Raw genomic sequence first — 18,563 nt, forward strand, 5'->3', positions numbered from 1 at the left:
GAGAGAAGTTTCAAGGAATTAGCTCACGCAGCTACGGGGTTTTGCAAATTTGAAACCTGCAGGACAGGCTGGAAGCCTGTGAATTCAGACAGGGCTTCTGTTCTGCAGTCTTGAAGCCAAATTTCTTCTTTGGGAAGCCTCTGTCTTTGTTTTCAGTGCCATCCGCTGATTAGATGAGGCCCACCCAAATGCTTTACTCAAAGTCTGCACATTTAAATGTGAGTGGCATCTAAAGATTACCTCCGAGTGCATCTAGACTGGTGTTTGACAAAAAAAAAACTGAACATTTTAGCCTATCCAAGTTGACACATAAGCCAAGCATCAGAACTGGTGTCCAAAAATGACTAAGTCCATCCAAAACAGACTAAAAGTAACTGGTACCACCAGGAGATGAATAAAACCAAGTGGGAAAAAAGACTGAGGATGGAGAAGCTTTCCCAGGCAGCTGTCCTAGGAAAATGAAATACAAGTGTTCCTCCTCCAGAACCCCTGTCTGTGTTTCCTGCCCCACACACTGAACGGGAACATCTGGGTGGGTGTGGAAACATCTGCACGGGTGTGTTCACTGCAAGGCAATCAATCTTTGGGTTGATGCACCCTTTTCATGAACATTTCCTCCTCCACTGGGGCGAGTCCCTTCTGGACAACACTCTGCTTTATCCGATCCAGAGGAGGGTTGGAGCTCTGGTGAAATAAACAATGCAAAATGATCACTCAGGGAAAGTAATGTCTTTCTACCCCCCCACCCCCACCCCACCTCCCCTCTCCCCCAGCCAGAACACAGGTTAAATCAGCCTAGCGGCAAGAGGTTAACTTGTTGGAAGGTTAACTGATGCCTGGAGTATTGTGAAAAAGGTACCCCTGGAAATATTTTGCCTGCTTATTGAAAAAATGTAATTCCTTCTCCCCATATCCCCCAAAATGTTGTGCGTGGTTGTACTAGGAGGTGATTTCTTTGTTAAAACATGTTTATTCACTTATTTTTGGCTGCGGGTCTTTGTGGCTGCAAGGACTTTTCTCTGTGGTGAGCAGGGGCTACTCGTGGCGTGAGGTTTTCTCAACATAGTGGCTTCTCTCGCCGTGGAGCACAGGCTCTAGGGTGCACGGGCTTCAGTAGTTGTGGCACATGGCTCCATAGTTGTGGTTCCCAGGCTCTAGAGCATAAGCTCAGTAGGTGTGGCACACGGAATTATTTGCTCCACAGCATGTGGGATCCTCCTAGCCCAGGAATCAAACCCTTGTCTCCTGCATTGGCAGGCAGATTCCCTACCACTGAGCCACCAGGGAAGCCCCTAGGAGGTGATTTCTAGCCAGTGATTGGATGGTGCTTCTGAGAAGAGCTAAAGGAACCCACACATTGGTCCTCAGGCTCCCTTTCCATCCTTAGGTTCCTACAGGTTCCAGTGAGCTCAGCTTGCGAGCTGTGGTTCCTGACACCCTTAACTGCCTCCCTTAGGCACCGGCTCCCTGTCCGCCCCCAGCATGCAATGTCAAACCACACGGTGTCATCTTGTTCTGTAATGCCATTCCATGGCTGACGGTCGAGGGGATGATGAAGGTCCATGTCCTGGGCATGGTCTGCAAGGCCCTCCGTGGTCTGCCTCCATGTTGTTTTCTCATCTTATTCACCCTAATCTTCCATTTTCTGGTTGAGTTATTAGATTTTCTGACCTGCCAGGAGATTTGGGTTCTCCTTTATTAATGTTGCTTCCTCCCTCCCTCTGCAATGTCATTTTCTTTTTCTGTCCATCCTATGAAGGTTTTTTTGCCTGGTGAAGGGGCTGGGAAGGAAGTAGAGTGAAGGGAAGAGAGCTGGAATTGGAGAGCAGTGATCCTGAATTGTTTTGATTGAGCTGAAAGAATGACATCTGTGCGTGTGTTGAATGTGCACTTGTGCACACACACACACGTGAGTTTGTGCAGCACAGTATCTGTTGGTGAACCACCTAACTGATGTAAACATGGTCTTGGACAGCAAGAGGAAAGTGATGGGAAAGAGAGATGAACTAAGACTGAGTAAATGTCTAGGGAAACCAGAGACTTTAAATGCATGAGCTGAACAACTTGTCACATCAGCCTGGAAAGGTGGTATAGCCCAACTGCTTTTACAGATAAAGACACTGAAGCTACAAGAGTTAGAAAAACTCGCCACATAGGAAAAGCTAGTAAATGACTGAGCGGTTAGTGGTACCCCACAGGTCTGGTTCCAAAGCCCCTCGTAAAACACAGCCTCCCCAGATGTGCATGTGGGCTTTCAAATTATATCTGCATGCTCTCTATGCAGAAAGTCCCGAGAACAGTTTAAAATACATTGTTTCTCAAAGGTGACTCAATCAGAGAAACAGGTCTCATGTAGCTATCATCAGGGAAGCCCCATGGCTCCGTGGCAATCTGCCTGCAATGCAGGAGACTCGGGAGACACAGGTTTGATCCCTGGGTTGGGAAGATCCCTTGGATCAGGTAATGGCAACCCACTCCAGTATTCTTGCCTGGAGAATCCCAGGGACAGAGGAGCCTGGCGGGCTATGGTCCAGGGGATCTCAAAGAGTCGGACACGACTCAGCAACTGGCGGATCCTGGGTTACATGGAGTTGATCTCCTGAGATCCAAGCCCAAGCAACCTTCACTTGCCAGATCCTTTTTTCCTTACTGGACTGAGCATAACATGGACCTGGCCTCCTGTCAACAATCTGGGTGGGAATCATAGGGGTGGTAGCCCTGTCTTTCTTCAATATTCTTGCTGTGAGCAGTTCTTCTCCAGTGGAAACAGGGATGTTACCTGCTGAGTGCTTTAGATTCACAATCTGCCAGCATCTATGAGATTAAATTGACTACTCTTGTTCAGTTTAAAAAGTATCCTGCAACAGGGAAAATCTTCAAAAGTGCAAAACTTATCCTGCTCCTTTCTCTCACTGGTTCGGTCCTCACCAAGTGCCTACTCTGGACAGCTTTGTGCTGTGTCAGGGGTTGAGTTTTTAGGAAATTTATCATTCCTGCCAGAGCAAATCTTTCGAGACTGAACAAATAGAATCCACTGAACCCCGGGTAACCCCAGACAAGACCTGTCACTGTGTCATATTTCTAAGAAAGGCCCCCTGGAAACTTACTTATACAGTGGAATGAAGACAGAAAATTCACTTTTGTCTTTCCTTCACATATGTTTTTATTTACTTATTTAGCTGTGCCAGGTCTTAGTTGCAGCATTGTGGAAACTTCAATCGTCGTTGCAGCACATGAACTTAGTTACCACATGGGATATCTAGTTCCCTGATCAGGGATCAAACCTGGGCCCTCTGCATTGGGAGTGTGGAGTTTTAGCCATCACAGTCAGCCATTGGACCACCAGGGAAGTCCCCACGTATGTGTTTTACATTTAATCCTCACCAAAACCTAACAAAGTCTGTATTTATCTTTTTTTTTTTTTTTTTTCCAGTGAAGAAGTAAGACTCCCAAGGAAGTAAACACGCAGGTCTAAGGTCAAATGCCAAGGCAGGGATGTGGCGTCTGACACTGAGCTAAGTCCACCTGATCACAGGCACAAACCATAGGCTCTAGACGGGAAAGGTTTATCCCCATAGGAGATGGAATAGAGTCTTTTACTTCCATCTTTCTTTGTTTTCATTTAGGTGTCCTTAGATCTGGACACCTAAGTATTAAATGAACAAATAAAATCCATTGAACTCAAGGTAACTCCACACTCCCAACACAGGGGGCCCGGGTTTGATCCCTGGCCAGGGAGCTAGATATCCCATGCTGCAACTGAGAGTTCATGTGTTACAATGAAGACTGAAGATTTCACAACGTTGCAGCTAAGACCTGGCACAGCCAAATAAATAAATTAAATAAATCAATACTGACATCTAGTATTTCAAATGTTGCCATTCTTTTTCAAAGCAAGTCCAAATTTCACCTTCTCTGTGAAATCTAAGATGCTCCTGGCAACACTTAGCACCCCCTGCCCCCAATTCTTCTGGGCTCTGGGACTGACATTTATTTAGCACTGAACTTGGTAGGTCTTTGGTACTTGCTGGTGGCTCCCTCCTGGATGGTGTACACTCAGGGAAGCCTGAGACTGTGTCTGATTCTATCTCTGAAACTCCAGAGCTCAGAAAACAATGGGTGGTCCACATACACCTGAATTAATATAAATTACCAAGCACCAGAACAGAAAATTGACAATGATTTTGAAATAACTGCAAAAATAACACTGTAAAAAACCAGAACTGGATAAAAGCAATGCCGCATCTCTCTATTTGGTTGGCCTAGGATGACCCTTAGCAAATGGGAGAAACAGGTTGGTGGCCCCATGTACCTTAGGAGATCTTCACCCAACAGAGAAGTGCTGGCTTATTTCTTTTCCCAGAGGACAGGTGGCAGCTCCAGGCCCTCCTGGGCCACTGGCTGTAGGATTAGTGCCAAAAATTCTTGTCCACCATGGACTGAGAGCCTGAGTGCAAGACCATCCCAGAGAGCATCAGCCTGACTGAGGACTTTACCCCTGTGATGGTCTCTACAATTTCAGTGGTTATGAACTAGGCAAAATGGACAGGACCTGAAATGTTAAACTGATTGGTTGTATGTGCTCAGTGTGTGTGTGCTGAGTTGTGCTCAGTCGTGTCTGACTCTTTGTGACCCCATGGACTACAGCCTGCCAGGCTCTTCTGTCCATGGGATTTTCCAGGCAAGAATACTGGAGTGGGTTGTCATTTCCTTCTCTAGGGGATCTTCCCAACCCAGGGACTCAACCCATGTCTCTTCAGCCCCTTGCATTGGCCAGCGCCTTCTTTACCACTTCACCACGTGGGAAGCAATTGGTTATATACACATCTCTAGTTGTAGTCTCAAAAAAGTTTTCTTACAGCCTTCACTTACAAGAAACATAGGTCTTGAATCTGTTTGCATTTGGGCAAGTCACTTTCTGTCTCTGTCCCTCAGTTTCCTTCTCCGTAAAATGAAGAGACAGAAAAAATGCATCAAATCTTAAAGACATGCACACTATTTGTCTCAGAAATTCTACTTCTATGCCTCTTACCTGAGGAAATGACCAGAAATATTTTTGTAACAAAGTGCACATCACAATATTATGTATATTATGGAGAAACTGAAAAATAGCTAAGGTCCATTATTAGGGTCAAATGAATCATGATTCATTCATTGAATGAAATATGTGCAGCAATTTAAAAGAAGTGAGACATGTGTGATAGAATAACTGAATGCTCATAATATAGCTTATCAATGCCTTCCAGCAAAAGACCACCAGAAACACACTTGTAGCTGGACAAGTTAGGCTCATCACTCATCATGGTGAAGGCGCACACCCACAGGTAACTGCCGGGCATCTCAGCACCAATATCAGGGGCTGCTTTCCATTTGTTTCTCAATTGTTAATTCTAAAAGCATAATATATAAAATATAATACAAGGAGTCTTATTTTTAACTTTGTGAAAGCCATGTGAAATATTCACCATGTGGGTTCTATCACCAAATTAATAAAGTGGGAATAAACATAATTTGTTCTACTTTTTTCTCCCCCTCAGTTTTCAGGATTTCTCTCACATAAATCAGAGGTTGCTTCTATAAGAAAAATTTTGACCTACAATAGGAAGTTAGATATATTATACACTCACTAAAAACAGATAAAGGGAAAATATTGACCTTGATGATCTTCAGTCCTTTATATTAAACTTTTATTTTGAGATCACTGTGAATTCACGTGAAGTTGTAAGAAGTGATATGGGAGAGATTTCACATACCCTTTACCCAGTTTCCCCCAACAGGTAACATTTTTGCATAACTATAGTGAAAAGGAAATTGAAGCAATCCAGTCCCTTTTGACACTGAGAAGTGGGACATAGATAAGGTAGGGCACATTGGACAGCAAAGGCAGGAGAAATTAAAAGTCGTTTCTCTCTGTGGCCCTTGGGTTCAGGTGGTTCACTAAACCAGTTACACTTGGAAAAGTAAAAAGCAGTAAAACTCTATGGCTGATTCATATCAGTGTATGACAAAACCCACTGAAATGTTGTGAAGTAATTAGCCTCCAACTAATAAAAAAAATTTAAAAAAAGAAGAAAATAATTGAATAAAATAAAATAAGCATAATAAACACGCTCAGAAAGGAAGGAGAGGATATTAGTATGAAGCAGGGGCAAGCAGTTATCATAGTGTGTGGTCAAGCATCTCAGCAGGTGTTCACATAAGGGATGATGTTTCCTAACTAGAGCTTGCCCAAACTTTGCTGGAAATATATGAAATCTCATTCTGTGGTTATTTAACCTCTAGAATTTAACCTGAAGATCCTAAACTCTTTGCAACATGCGTATGCTAAGATATCTTCCAACTTAAAATTATTTACCCCATGTCCTCCATCTGACTGCTTGAATGGTTGATTCTACTTCCAACCACAGGCTCCTAACATGAATATATTAACATTCCAGACCTGCACTAACCAATACTATAGCCACTACCCATATGTGACTATTTAATTAATCATTGTGTTCCACAGTTTAACTAGACACATTTTAAGTCCTCCGTTGGCACAAGGGTCTTCCCAGGTGGTACTAGTGGTAAAGAACCCGCCTGCCAGTGCAGGAGACGAAAGAGACCTGGGTTCAATCCCTGGGTTGGGAAGATCATCTGGAGGAGGGCATGGCAACCCACTCCAGTATTCTTGCCTGGAGAATCCCTATGGCCAGAGAAGCCTGGAGAGCTGTAGTTCATGGGGTCACAAAGAGTCATGACAAAGAGACATGACTGAAGTGACTTAACACACACACATGCCTACCATATTGGACAGCACAGACCAAGAACATTCCATCATCGCAGGGAGTTCCATTGTTCAGTCCCATTTCAAATAGTTGAGTGCTATTTCCTAATTTGAGTATCATGGTAAACGACCCCTGTTGACATCCTATCATCTCTAGATGAGAAACAGAATCTTTGCTCTAGAATTCTCTTTCTGTTGGCTTCTCCTGTTTCTTTCAGTCAGGGTTGAGATTATAATGAAAAGGACCCCAGAATGGCCTGCCTCTTGACAAGCTATTGTGTGCTTGACTTTTTGGTTAAATATTTTGAGATTTGTATGCATACACTCATACGTACATACAAGCATTCTTGTAGGATTCTTTAAACCTCTTGGGATAGACCAAGAATACTCTTTTCTCTCTAAAATTACTAACTGTGGCTGATAGAATTTTTTTTTCCCCTGGAGAGGCAGGGTTTGGTAAAGTTAAGCATTGATTCTCTGTAATTCCACTACATCTGAAACAATGCTTTAAAGTAGTAAAAAGGATAAATATTTGTACTGTTGGCAAATGAACATTGCTCTGTCACCAAATACCTAAATGGAGGGAAAAAAATAAAAACTTCCTCTCTGCTTTGGGTCGTTAGAGCAAAGCTCTAGGAGGGGATTTATAACTACACAGTTACAAATTATGAATGTGCATTTGTTCAAGAACTACACCCTGTTGATTTGCTATTTAGTTTTTTTATTGCTGGCTTTTTGCTTTGCTCTGTAGGAGAGCAACTGCAGATTTGGCCGCTGCTCAGACTGAGGAGTCGCCAGGGACATTGTTCCTATTCAGAAATGCACGGGGTATATCAAAGACGGAGCTTGCAAACTTGTATATTAAAACCCATACATTACCAGCACAATGAAAACCCTCATCCCACTCCACATGGGAGGCCTGGGGATGAGTGCGAATGGAGGGCTTTCACATTGGAGGCAGATGAAGGAATGCTTGGCCTCCCTAATTATCTAGTTACAAGGCTTCTGACCTTGCTTGGCAAAGTCCTATGAGTTCCTTAAAGACCACCGAGGGAAGTGATGGGGAAGAGGAAGGAGGGAGGAGAGAAATGCGGGGCTTCCCTCTAATACCCTAGTCCCACTTAGTGCCTCACATTCTATGTGTTCTGTGTACTGGCCTTCTCAAGATGATTTCCCTTCAACAAAAGCATCCTCCCACTTGGTACAGTGGATAAAAATCTGCCTTGCAATGCAGGTTATACAGGTTCGATCCCTGGTCTGGGAAGATTCCACATGGTGTGGAGCAACTAAGCCTGTGGCCACAACTACTGAGCCCATGTGCTGCAACTACTGAAGCCTGCACACTCTAAAGCCTTGTTCCTGCAACCAGAGAAGCCACAGCAATGAGAAGCCCGTACCCCACAGTGAAGAGTAGCCCCCACTTGCTGCAACTGGAGAAAGCCCACGCAAAGCAACAAAGATCCAGCACAAGCAAGAAACTAAATAAATAAAATTTAAAAAAGAAAAAAAAAGCATCCCCCAAACACTGGATAATGGAAGCATGACACTTTTCTTTTTAAATTTTATTTATTTTTATTTATTTATTTTAATTGGAAGCTAATTACTTTACAATATTGTAGTGGTTTTTGCCGTACATTGACATGAATCAGCCATGGATGTACATGTGTTCCCCATCCTGAACCCCCACTCCCACCTCCCTCCCATCCCATCCCTCAGGATCATCCCAGTGCACCAGCCCTGAGCACCCTGTCTCATGCATCGAACCTGGACTGGCGATCTAGTTCACATATGATGATATACATGTTTTGATGCTATTCTCTCAAATCATCCCACCTTCACCTTCTCCCACAGAGTCCAAAAGTCTATTCTTTACATCTGTGTCTCTTTTGCTGTCTCACATATAAGGCCATCATTACCATCTTTCTAAATTCCATATATATGCATTAGTATACTGTATTGGTGTTTTTCTTTCTGACTTACTTCACTCTGTATAATAGGCTCCAGTTTCATCCACCTCATTAGAACTGATTCAAATGCATTCTTTTTGACGGCTGAGTGATATTCCATTGTGTATATGTACCACAGCTTTCTTATCCATTCGTCTGCTGATGGACATCTAGGTTGCTTCCATGTCCTGGCTATTGTAAACAGTGCTGCAATGAACATTGGGGTACACATGTCTCTTTCAATTCTGGTTTCCTCGGTGTGTATGCCCAGCAGTGGGATTGCTGGGTCATATGGCAATTCTATTTCCAGTTTTTTAAGGAATCTCCACACTGTTCTCCATAGTGGCTGTACTAGTTTGCATTCCCACCAACAGTGTAAGAGGGTTCCTTTTCCTCTGCACCCTCTCCAGAATTTATTGTTTGTAGACTTTTTGATAGCAGCCTTTCTGACCAGCATGAGATGGTACCTCATTGTGGTTTTGATTTGCATTTCTCTGATAATGAGTGATGCTAAGCATCTTTTCATGTGTTTGTTAGCCATCTGTATGTCTTCTTTGGAGAAATGTCTGTTTACTTCTTTGGCCCATTTTTTGATTGGGTCGCTTATTTTTCTGGAATTGAGCTGCAGGAGTTCCTTGTATATTTTTGAGATTAATTCTTTGTCAGTTGGGAAGCATGGTACTTTTCTACGGGATTAAGGGGCTTAGGGAGAGCAGGATAGGCCATGGTACTTGTTTTCTTTCTGAGCAGATGCCTTAGAGCAATGGATGTTGGCTGGTATGCCTCATGCCCTTCCTATGTGTGATGGTTTATTTCAATGAATGTGAGATTCATTCTTGTTCCAACTACTGTCTGTCAGATGGAGCACGGAGCCGCATGGTCATGCAATGGGATAGGGAGGGAGAGCAACATGTGACTGGGGAGAAGATGGAGGAAAAGGATCAAGGAAAGAGCTGTGTTTCCTGGCACATATGAGACTCTGGCATCAAGAAATTATAATAGTGCTGACCAGGGGAGAAAGAGATGTGCCAGTCACTCAGCATTGAAGGACAACCTCGTCAGCTTGAGAAGAACTGTGGGAAGTCTTCCTTTCTGAACTTCCTGAAACAGGTATTGTTGTGTTATTAATGTTCACCTTTTAATTCCAGCAATCGGTTTTAACTTTCAGGACTCTCACTAGCATGTATCCTCTTGACTGCTGGGGGTAGCTGGGAGCCGCAAGATGTTCAGGGAGAAGGGAATGCCAGGCTGCCATAAGGAAGCCTTTCTGGTAAGATGTTAGAGAAATCGCAGAAGAGAGGACTCAGATATTTACGATTCCAGAACCTAGATCTACCACTGGGCTCAGCCTCTCCCCCACTCCACATCCTCCCCACCTCATCTCCAGGTTTCACACACCTTTCCAACTACTGTCTCTTAATCTGACTTTGTGTACACCATTACTGCTCTTCAGCAGCCCCAGGCTGATAATTGAGGGTCAGTTTGGTATAAAAACTCTGGTTATAGAACCCCAGGAGGGGCACAACCTTGAGTCTACTTACACCAGAGAGCATTTCAGACACTCTTCCTCTAAGGTGATCCCAGGACCCACGACAAGCCCGTAGAAGCTACCCTGGGTGCCTGGCAGCTAGAAGCTGCAGAAGGTTGTACACAGAAGTCATTCTTCCTTATCCAACTGCCAGGACCACAGCACACTTGAGGACAGAGGCCCGAATTCCCATCCTGGGTCCTCCTCTATGTCAATTTCCTTGGTTGTTTAGTTTTCTTATAATTGCTTTTGAGGATCAAATGGGATGATAGAGGAAAATGATTGAACACATACAAGGGCACAGAGCACATTCTTTTCATGAAGGACATTATTTAAGTAGTGACTTGTCAGGAAGCATTTAACAAGAGGCTTCCTGTGTGCTGTTTTGGATCTGTCAGGAACCCTCTGGCCCTTATTAATTCCTGAATATTCAGGAATTAAGAGGAGAGGCCTGCCTTTCCCAAGGCTGAGGAATCCAGGCATTTCTCATAATGGTGATAAGTACCCTCTTCCTTTTTATGAACCATAAGGTAAAAGGTGATTGTTTGCAACTCTCTCTTTGATAGGGATCATCTTATGTTTTGTAAGTCTGGAATTTTAATCTTTATCTTTGCTGAGAATAACTACCTTGTAAGACAGTATATATGCCCACACCATGTTGATTAAAACACTTTTGCTCCATCAGAGCTTGGGTCCCCGTGTCTTTCTTTCTTTCTCTCCTCCTCTCTCTCTTTTAGGCTAATTCCTTGGAGCGTGGAGGCCTGCTGAGCTCACTTTCTTGCCCGGGCTTCTAAGACCCTCTCGAGAAGGCGCAGTGTGCCTTCACCCACTCGAGAGGGCGCCTGGTGCCTACAGGCAGCAGTGTAAGCTCTAAGAACAGGGCTTTACTGGCCTTCCGCGTAAACCAGGGGATATCAGCCTCTTTCTCTCTCTTACTTTCTTATCGTCGACTCCGGACCACCAGGTTCCGGTCCATTAAAAAATAGTGACTAAATAATACATTTTACATATAGTTTATATATGATTTGATGGATAAATACTGTTTTTCTGAAGTTCTAACACTTAATTGCAAGGACATGAAGATTTGTGGTTCACTGTTTTTTACTCAACTCTCAAAGCTCACATTTGGCACCAGATCGGTAGAGTGATGTTGGTTTGGTTGAGCCCAATTATCTTCCATTTTCTGCTTCTTCTCAACAAGTCTCCTGAAAGATGAGGAATCTTATCTTGGAGGAAGGACCTGCTACTGTAAGTTAGGAAATAACCTATCCTTCTCTTATTGAGAAAGGCAAGTTGATATCTTGGATTTTTCAATGGCAGAACTCATTTCAAATACTACATTATTTTCCCTATGAATACAGATATCTATGGAGAGTCTCCTGCCCTGAGATTTGGGGTCAGGGATTATGGTCCTTACCATGTTCTGAACTGGTATAGAAATGATACTTTCAAGCCAATTCAAAGGCAATCCTATGTCCAGGAGACCAGGAGGGGGAAATTTTTAGTCCATCTGTTTCCTGTGCATTCGTTCACTGCCTTGGGGAGTTTTCTGAGTAACTCTTTCACACTTAGAAATTACAAGTTTTGAGGGAGCTTCATCCACACTAGATGACAGAGAATCTACACATCCATCCTGTAGCTAGGGAAAGTAATTGCTCCATCAACCTACTCTCATGGCCACATGCCATCTCAGTCTATCCTTGTTTTAAGAAAACAGTGTGGACAACCCAGGCTAGGGAGGGAAAATTCATTTAATGGCATTTAAAAGGAAACTCTGCTTGAGTCCTTTGTGGTCCTATCCACATCTTGTCAGCATCTGCCTCTGCCTCTCCAGGTGATAATTAAGCATTAGAAGCTGGCTGTGTGAACTCATCAGAGACTCAATGAACATGAGGTTGAGTAAACTCCGGGAGTTGGTGATGGACAAGGAAGCCTGGTGTGCTGCAATCCATGGGGTCGCAGAGTCGGACACGACTGAGCAACAGAACTGAACTGTGTGAACTCAGGCAGCAGCTTTTAAAGAGGATCTGGATTTAAATGAAGACACCAGTGCTGTGTAGGTTTTGTGAAAGATAGCTGAGAGTTTCCTGTCTAGTCCCTCCTCCTCCCAGGCAGCCTGGGCTTGGGATAGATACCTTCAGAGTGAATAAAAAGCCAAATGATTTACCAATTCTATTGGGATTGCCTTTAATTGGGGCTTTCTTTCTGAATGGGTTACCATGTAATGCTCCTATTTTCTTATTTTTATCTTTTTTTTTCCATTTATTTTTATTAATTGGAGGCTAATTACTTTACAATATTGTAGTGGTTTTTGCCATACATTGACATGAATCAGCCATGGATTTACATGTATTCCCCATCCCGATCCCCCTTCCCCTATTTTCTTAATATGACAATTATTTATCTATTTTCTTAATATGATGATTATTTAGCTGGAGCAAAGTTATTAAAAATGTATTGAAAACTATTTTAATACAAATGTAACTGTAACCATTAAACTTCTAATTTACCTGCTCAGAAAAGGGCCACATGCATCAAGGGAAGTGATGGAGACTTGGCTTCAATCCAAATTACCCAGTGACATCCAGGGTTGCTGAGATGTTCTAACCTTGTCCCTCACCATTTCTGTGAGTGCTCCTTTGAGGCTGTGAGTATTACAAAGACCATCTTCCTGGAAAGAGGAGGACTAGTCTTTCAGTTAAGGGGACAGGATCTCCCTCTTCAAGTACTTCTCCAGAGGCTGTGATTAAATTCCACATAATTGCTACTGACTTAATAACCAGGCAATGGGGATTTGGCAATAGAAAAGACACAGTTCATATTCTGAACACATCTTAAAAGTATCCTCTTAAAAATGAATAGAGCTTACTATACCCTTTGCCACATGTTATTAATACCTTATGTAATTCTCAGACTGTGAAGGTAAAGTGGGGATTATTGCCTTCATTTTCAAGATAAAGAAACAGAGAATTCTAAGGTCTTGCTCAGTGTTGCACATTCAGGGCAAGAACTCAAGGCCTTTGTCTCTACAATTGCCAGTCTACTTTCCACCCCATTCCAGGAAGTCAGAAACGAGGAGGGCTTTTCTGAGCACCTGCAAGTTTATTGAGCACACCCTGTGGGCATGGCTTCAGGTATGCCAGGCATGTACAGAGAAGCTGATAGATGAGAGTTCATCTGTGTTTTCTTACTAAGAATCCCTTGGTGCTGATGTAATCCTATTTATCTAAAACCTGTAATTGCATGTGGCTTTTGAAAGATGTTACGGTGGCTTGTTTCACCACTTATGCTTCAACTGGCATCCTGGCCACAATTTTATTCACCTCCTCCCAAAGCTGTTAAAGAAAGAATTCATAGGGCCTGAACTCCATCTCAGGCCTGTCCGTGCTGGCTGTGCTCGACTGCCTCTCCAGTGGACTCTGAACTCTCTGCTTAGTGCCTGTGAGGACGACAATGGAAGGATAAGACCCCCTCCAGACAGAGGAATCCTGAAGATCACATCCAGGCTACTCATTGCCTAAGAGGAAGCATACCATAATCACACCTGTCTCCGGACAGGTCATAAACTTCTTCGTATCTGTCAAGATGTAATCACAGACTTATCGATTATTAACTGGTTGAAATGTAACTGCGGAATTATTGACTATTGACTGTTTAAGACACGTACACATGGGGCAGGTGGTGGGTTTAGACACATACACATGGGGCAGGTGGTGGGTTTGGGCACGTACGCATGGGGTATAAAAGATTTTCACAAATGCTGGACGGGGTCCTTGGCTAAGAGGAGACTCTGCCTTGGGCCCGCCGGCGTAATAAACTGCACTCCACTATCTGCATTGTCCTTCTGAGTGAGTCTGTTTCCCGGAAGCGTGGCTATAACATTTGGTGCATGGGCCGGGAAACTCCTCACTTTGAGGAGACAGGTCTCATTTGAGGCCACCCCGAGGCTTTGGGACTTGAATCTCCTAGAGGGGGGAAGGCGCCTCGCCCCTCTGGAAGAATTCAGCCTTTCAAAGCCCGGTTTCTTCGCTTTGGCAGGTAGTGGACGGCAGCAGGGAACTGAGCGCTCAGGTGAGGAGGAGCCCACCCAGTAGGGTGGAAGAGGGGGCCTGATCACCCCCCTGGGAGGGACCAGAAGGGAGCCGCATAGGAAACTGGTTTGGGTTGGTGACAATAGCTGCTCGGCACTCAGGTCGACGGCCGTGCCAGGGGTAAAGAGAGGGAACTGAGGGTTTAAGAAGGCCAGTCAGGAGGTGTGTCCACGCCGTCCTAGGGAACGTGCTGAGCTGTCGCCACAGGTTTTTCTTTTTTACAAAGAAGATATTGATTTCTGCGTGCTCGTATTCTGCCCTCCCCCAGGAGGTACCCATCTGCTGTGTGACCCATCATCTCCCCTGCCAGTGGAGACAGGTAAATTGGCTTCTCGGGAAGGCCCTGGGACGTGGGAATCCAGAGGTAAGAAAATGGGAGGAAGCGGATCTAAGGCCACTGTATTGGAGAATATGATTAAGAATTTTAAAGAAGGGATTAGGAGGAGACTATGGGGTGAAGATGAAGCCTAACTGCCTCCACATACTCTGTGAGGTCGAATGGCCCCCTATGGGAGCAGGATGGCCACCAGAGAACACCGTGAACTCAAAAATAGTGGAAGCAATCTATACAGTAGTCACAGGAGAGCCAGGACACCTGGATCAATATCCATCTATTGACTCATGGCTAGGGTTAGCTTGAGACCCTCCTACTTGGACAAGGTTCTGTGTCCAGATGGGAAAGGGAAAAATATTAAGGGCACAAAAATTGACTGATGATAAAAAAAGAAATTCTACAGGATTTGGACGGGGATGACCTGACCCCTCCCTCATGCTGGATAATGACACGCCTGCCTCCCAGTGCTTCACCAGGACCAGAGGCCGCCTTAATGCCCGATCCAGGGCCAGGTGAAGTTTCTGCGACACCGCTGCTCCTCCGCCAGCTTTCCCGGAGTTCGTAGAGCCGCCGTTTGGGCAGGCTCCGATCCCGGTGACAAAAGCCTCTGGCCAACACTTCCAGGATCAGGCTCCACCAGAACCGCCCAAGCTATACCCGCCTCTCCAGGTGAGTACTGACAAGAGGGGGAGGGAGACGTTGGAATTAAGCAGAGACCGCGCTCTGCCAGAGAGCTGGAGGGAATAAAAGTGAACAGACAAGAGACTTACAGTGCAAGCTGCTGCTCTGGGAAAGTCTAACTCGGGCCCTCCAGAAAACCTCATCTGCCCCAGGGACAGGACAGTCCTTCAGCCGGTCCCAAGGGAAGCCCTGGGCCCCTTACAGCCAAACCAGTGTGCCCGGTGCCGAGCTTTTGGCCACTGGAAGAATGAATGCCCTAAGGCAAGAAAGGAAGAGGAAGCTCCCGCAGTTGTGGGGCTTGCTGACTTAGAAATTAACTAGGGCTGCTAGAGGCTCAGAGATATCAGGTCCCTGAGAGCCCACGGTGACCTTAAAAGTGGGGGACCAAAACATTGACTTCATGGTGGATACAGGAGCAGAACTGTCGGTAGTAACAAAACCTGTGGCACCACTGTCCAAAAAGACTACCGCTGTTACTGGGGTATCGGGAGAAGAGATGATTAAATCGTTTTGCCAGCGCAAAAAATGTCAGATGGGGGGGGGGGCACCAAGTGACATTCCTGAGTGCCCAGTACCCCTGTTGGGAGGAGACTTGCTCTCCAAACTAGGAGCACAGGTGACTTTCTCCCCTGAAGAGAGGCCCACCTTCTGGATGGACTCTATGACTTATTTGCCCTCTCTCTCAATACCACCCCAAGATGAGTAGAGGTTGCATGAGCCTCTAAAGGCAAAACCGGGTGGGCCGGAAGAGCATGAAAGAGCTAACTCAATTATTCCCTGAGGTCTGGGTGGAAGACAACCCCCCCTCCCCCCAGGCTGGCTGAACATCACGCCCCAGTGATAATGGAACTCAAACCAGGGACCATCCCGGTTAGAGGGCGCCGGTACCCACTATGGATGGAGCCTGAACCGGCATATTGCCCTACATCAGTAGATTGAAACAAGCAGGCATTCTAGTAGAGTGCCAGTCAGCTTGAAATACGCCAATCCTGCCAGTCAAACGGGAAGGAGGACAGGACTATAGGCCTGTACAAGATCTCAGGCTAGTCAACCAGGCTACTGTGACTTTACACCCCACTGTTCCAAACCCCTATACCTTGCTTAGCCTCCTCCTGCCAAAGACTAAAGTTTACACTTGCCTAGATCTCAAGGATGCCTTCTTCTGCATACACCTTGCCCCAGCATCACAGCCCATTATTGCCTTTAAATGAGAAGATCCAATTGGGAACACCAGATAACAAAGGCTAACTCCACAGCCATCTTTGGGGAAGCCTTGGCTTCTGATCTGGACTCATTCCATCCAGAAGAGTATGGATGTCAGCTCCTACAATAGGGAGATGACCTGCTGCTGGCTGCCTGAGACCAAAAAAAAAAAAATGCTGGAAAGAGACAAATGCACTGCTCCAGCTGTTGATGAAAACAGGTTACCGGGTGTTGAAAAAGAAGGCACAATCTACAAAGAGGAGGTAAGGTATCTGCGGTTTGTTTTAAAAAAGGGCTCAAGGTTCCAGACCCTAATTAGGTCCTATATACTGATGGCACTAGCCTGATAAAACAAAGACAACAGCTGTTGGGTTAGCCAGAGCAGAAGGGGCCATCAAGACTAAAATGAGATGGTGGGAATTGTCAAGTGACAAATTATTGGTACCAGAGGAGCTGGCACACACTCTGGTAAGCCAAACACACCAAGCGACCCACCTAGGCCATGCTGCCTGCTCACAGGTTATTGCTGCCTCTCGGGTATTCAGACAAAATCCTCTGGATATTCAGCTGAAAGGCACACTGCCCCTTAAACACCTGGGAGTGGACTTCACTGAAATAAAACCTCACCAACACTACCATTACCTGCTGGTCATGATATGTGCATTCTTGAGATAGGTAAAAGCTTTTCCTACCTGGACTGAAAGAGCATCAAAAGTAGCCCGGTGCCTGCTTAGGAAAATGGTTCCCAGATTTAAATTTCCTACCAGCATTGGATCAGGCAATGGCCTGGCTTTTGCAGCTGATTTAGTACAACCAGTAAGCAAAACTTTAAACATCAAATGAAAACTGCACACTGCATATAGGTCCAGAGTTCTGAGATGGTGGAATGAACCAACTGGACACTTAAAGAGACTCTCCAAGTGGATCAGAGAGACTGACTGCCCCTGAGTGGACTTGCTTCCGATGGCTCTGCTCAGACTCAGGATGACCCCACAGTCCCAGGCTATTCTCCATACGAAATTGTGTATGGGAGGCCTCCTCCCATAATAAAACAGGTGTCAACAAATTTGCCTCAGGTAAGGGGGGATAGGATTTCACAGCAGATGAAACTGGGTAAGGTAATAAATCGGGTAACTAAGTTTGTACAAGAAAGGGTGCCGTTCCCCCTTGGGGAACAGATTCATAAGTTTACACTTGGTGACCAAGTATGGGTCAAAGATTGGGAACATGATTTGCTTGCCCTTTGGTGAAAGGGCCCTTAGGTTATTCTAACTACCCCTACTGCAGTTAAAGTTGCAGGCATTGCCCCTTGGATCCATCACACCAGAGCGAAAAAGGCATACAACACTGACCTGAAAGACGCTGAGTAGACCACCCAGAAGGACCCCCATCGACCCACGGGGAACCAAGATCATTCTGAAGAGAAAAAAAAAAAAAAAAAAAAAACGAGATCCCGGACGAGCCCTCTACAAGATGGAGCTGGGTAAATGACTCCTGCTGCTCGGCCTCATCAATGCAATTCTGAACCTGACCAGTGTTCCTGCACAGGACAACGTCTTCATCTCGTGGACACATTCTTACGCAAACTTCCACAACTCCTCCAACTGTTGGGTATGTGGGGCCATGCCCCTGTCAGTAATGGACGGACTCCCCTTGTGGGTATCGCCACTCCGTTATGGGGACTTTATACCACTGTGTTCCTTCTTAGAGCAACAAAAAAAACTTTTCTCTCTCTCACCAATCATAACCTTTCTTTGCTCTCCTGGTGTAAAAAAAAGCCACCAGTGGGCCAGGGACATAGGGTTACATTTAACATAAACACCAGCCTTACGGAAGTAACAAAGGCTTATACCTCATATATGAAAAATAAAAAGGAAAAGGGTTCTCTTACAAAAGGGGGACAGGCCTCCCGGTACCTTGAGCAATACTACCAGGTCTGGGATAAATATTTCTAGATGACTCCTGAAAAAGGACAGTTGGTTACCCCTGCTACTATTTGCTGGGAACAAAAAGA

This window comes from Dama dama, chromosome 18 (assembly GCF_033118175.1).
Source record: "Dama dama isolate Ldn47 chromosome 18, ASM3311817v1, whole genome shotgun sequence".
Classification (NCBI taxonomy): Eukaryota; Metazoa; Chordata; class Mammalia; order Artiodactyla; family Cervidae; genus Dama; species Dama dama.